The sequence below is a fragment of the Myotis brandtii genome, unplaced genomic scaffold (assembly GCF_000412655.1).
Source record: "Myotis brandtii unplaced genomic scaffold, ASM41265v1 scaffold645, whole genome shotgun sequence".
Lineage (NCBI taxonomy): Eukaryota > Metazoa > Chordata > Mammalia > Chiroptera > Vespertilionidae > Myotis > Myotis brandtii.
Genome location: NW_005370488.1, coordinates 123,711 through 127,960, shown reverse-complemented (window position 1 = coordinate 127,960; position 4,250 = coordinate 123,711).

The window sequence follows — 4,250 nt, the reverse complement described above, 5'->3', positions numbered from 1 at the left end:
CTTTGTTTACCTTCTGTATTTGAAACTTTGTTGTGACTCCAGCTCTGAGATCCCGGCTGACTGAAAGCATGTTTCTGGGGTTTTGTTTAGCTTCTATATTTGTAACAATGTTTCTTAGAGAGCAGCTCAGAGCCCAGCAGCGGCAGGCGGGGAACGTTGGCTTCCTCCGTCACTGGAGCAAGCAAGCCTCATGTTCACTTCAGTGCCTGGCTGCCGGCCGCCATCTTGGCTGGCAGTTAATTTGCATATTGCCCTGATTAGCCAATGAGAAAGGTAGCGAAGTTATGGCTAATTACCATGTTTCTCTTTTATTAGATAGGATAATAGGAGTAGGGAATAGATTTAAATCAAGCTACATCTCATGCCCAGTACAGTACTGTATTTTACCTTGTTTTGACTTTGAGGTAATAAAACAGCTGAAAATGATTCTTTCTATCACTTGGAGATACTTGTGGCATTGTTTCATTCCCTTCTAGATGTAGTTAATTCCCCTATCATATAGCTTTGTTTTTCACTCCATTAAGTATTTTTATTAAAAGTTTGAGCCATCTAGTATTTTCACATCTTTAAAAAATAATACACCTTAAAAATGAAATTAGAACTCCAAAAGATGTGTTGTCTCACCTTAGTAATTTTACTCTGGGGAATAAGTCTTAGAAAAACTGCAGTAATAAATGCTTTTGCTTAGGAAACAATACAACCTTGATATTTGCTTTTCTTCAGAGAAGATGACACATATTGTTGGGACTAGACCTCCACAATTTATCTAGAGAAAAAGCTATGAAATTGTTCACTACTCAAAAAAGCTCTTTGATAATAATCAAATACTGACAACTCTAAATGTAGAATATGCTGGAAGGTACTTGGCAAATTGTGCTTTTAGTATAGCAACTTTGTGTGAATTCATCTTGAAAAGTATCTAAAATAATAAATATTTATACCACAAGTTTATCATCTTTAAGACAAAATTTAGCTTTCTTGAATAATTCACTTTATTTTCCATATATTCAACTTTTTTGACTGAATACATTTAATATTTAATTTTTTCTTGCTTCATCAGAGACACCACTATAAAAACTAGTTTGTTTGTCTTGAGTTAAGAGAGTAATGATCTCAAGGGATCATAAGATGTGTTCCAGGCTCCAAATGGCCCTCATTGGGCTTTTTAAAATGTTCTATGCACAAGTGGATGCAAATGTGTTTACAGATCATTTATATGCAAACACTATAGTAGGTTCGTAGGGGATTAGAAAATAAAGAATAGATATTTACCTTTAATAAAATTATGCAGTGTTTTAAAGGACATAAGATTTCAATGGAAGCAGAAAACAATGCACAAAATATTTAATGAAATCACAAATAAACAATGGCCACAGTTGAGAATATGAGGAGACTTGAGCTGATATCCAGAAAGGAAGGAAAAAACAGAAATATAATTATGACTTTTGGCATCAAAACCAAGCAAGGGGCCCTAACTGGTTTGGCTCAGTGGATAGAGCATTGGCCTGTGGACTGAAGGGTCCCAGGTTCGATTCTGGTCAAGGGCATATGCCTTGGTTGCGGGCATATTCCCAGTAGGGGGTGTGCAGGAGGCAGCTGATCAATGTTTCTCTCTCATTGATGTTTCTAACTCTCTATCATTCTCCCTTCCTCTCTGTAAAAAATAAATAAAATATATTTTAAAAAAACCACAAAAAAAACAAGCAAGGGTATGAATTGCCATGGTAAAGAATGTAGAAAGAAAGTATATCAGAAGAAAAATGAAAACCGTTAGTAGCTGCTTAAATTAAAAAATGAGAACATAAAGGGTAAAGATAAATAGGAGGAATTAAAAAAAATTGGTAAGTAGAAAACTTACTATAAGGTCATGAAAACCAATGAAGAATATTTGAACAAGGAAATAACAATAAATAACATTAATATTTCATGCTACAGCGGTTTCTACATGAATGGAATTTGGAAATTAGTACTTTGGTGAATAGAGTTTAGGAATCTTTAACTTTTATTAAGGTTATTGGAGTACCATGAAAAACAAGTATTATTTATGAATGAAGATAAGGAAATGTAACATACATTGCTAAATTTTGCTTCTGAACTTAATATTGTCCATCACTATTATAGGGTGTAATGTAAGATAAGGCCAGTAACACTAACAATGTTACCTACAGTAATAGTTGGTTTATTGTAGGAATTGGGTAGGAAATTGAGAAAACAGGAAAAATTATGAAGTGGTTGGTAAGCACCAATGAATCATTTTGCTAGTGAGTAACACACCTTCTAACATCACAATGGCATTTTTTAAAAATTAAGCCCTTTGCAAAAACCACGGTTCTCCTAGTTCAAAATCTTAAGGGTCCATTTTGCTCTTTTGAAAATCTTTTGACATTATAAACTTTAGTAATCTATGAGTCTCTTAACAGGGTAATCATACATTTTTGTTCTTGTTCCTACAAATTTTTATAGATTCTTTTTAATTTTTGAAAAGTAGATTTAGGTAGGCTTATAATTATGAGAGGCAGGGTTTGAAAATCTATTCGTTTAAAAAATACCAAATATCATGAGGTCTCTAAAAGAGCAGGAAAGCACTGGAATATAATTCATTTTGTGAGTTGACAAGCAGGTAGCAGACTTTTTGACTGTGAGAAAGAAGAAAGAAGATTTGTTTCTAATATTGCCCTAGGTTCTTTTTCTACATGGCTTCTTATTTCTCTGCCATTTTTCACTATCACTTCTGAAATAATTCCATAGTCTAATCATGGTCCTTATCACACCACTTTTCCTGCTTACTTTCAGCAGATATCCTTGTCCCATTTTTCCTCAAGAATGAAATTTCCTGACTGTATTTGACAGCAATAAGCTTTTATTCTCATGCCCATGGGTCTATAGATCACTATAGTGACCGTAAGGACTAACTGGAATGGCTTTACTTTAGCCTGTCTTCATATAGGTCAACTGGGGCTACTCTGTTCCATATGCCTTATTTAGGAGTCTACACTGAAGATGCATAGTTACCTGGGCTATTGTTTTCTCATCATAAAGGTCAGAAGTTCCAACAGGAGCCTACAGAAACACGTGGTGAGTCTTTTTAAAAAATATATTTTTATTTATTTTAGAGAGAAAGGGAAAGGGAAAGAGAGATAGAAGCTTCAATAATGAGAGAGAATCATTGATTAGCTGTCTCCTGAATGGCTCCCGATGGGGGCATGGCCAGCCTGCAAATGGCCATTAGCCCCTCACCCAAGCTGGCCACACCCCCCAGTGGAGATGCCCAACATGAAGGGGGTGTGGCCAGCCTGAAAACAGCCCTCAGCCCTCACCCAGGCTAACCATGACCCCCACGGAGACCCCCACCCTGAAGGGGGCGTGGCCAGCCTGCAAATGGCCATCAGCCCCTTGCCAAGGCTGGCCCCGCCCCCCAAGGGGACCCCCACACTAATCTGGGACTCCCTTCAGGGTAGATCAGCCCGCCCCACCCATGCACCAGGCCTCTATTTATATTAATAAAAGGGTAAAATGCTAATTAGACCGGGAGACCTTCCGGATGTCCTTCCAGACAAAGCCATGGTGGCAGGGCCAAGGCAGAGGTGGTTAGGGGCGATCAGGCCAGAAGGGGAGGGCAGTTGGAGGCGAGCAGGCCGGTAGGCAGGTGAGTGGTTAGGAGCCATTGGTCTCAGATTGTGAGAGGGATGTCTGACTGCTGGTTTAGGCCCAGTGGGAATGGGCCTAAACCGGCAGTCAGACATCCTCCAAGGGGTCCCAGATTGGAGAAGTTGCAGGCCAGACTGAGGGACACTCCCCCCATGCACGAATTTTGTGCACTGGGCCACTAGTCTATACTAATAAAAGGGTAATATGCTAATTAGACTAGGAGACCATCCGGCAGACCTTCCAGATGTCCTTCCGGACAAAGCCATGGTGGCGGGGCCAAGGCAGAGGCAGTTAGGGGCAATCAGGCCAGCAGGGGAAGGCAGTTGGGGGCCATCAGGCCAGCAGAGGAGGGCAGTGTGGGTGATCAGGCCAGCAGGGCATGGCAGTTGTAGGCGATCAGGCCGGCAGGGGGTGGCAGTTGGTGGCAAGCAGGCAGTTGAGGGGGGGCGTTGAGGGTGATCATGCTGGAAGGGGGGGCAATTGGGGGTGAGAAGGCTATCCCCCACTGGGTCACTAGTCTATAATTATAAAAGTGTAATGTGCAAATTGACCGAACGACCAAACAGCAGAACAACTGTCCAGACGACCTTATGGACGACCAT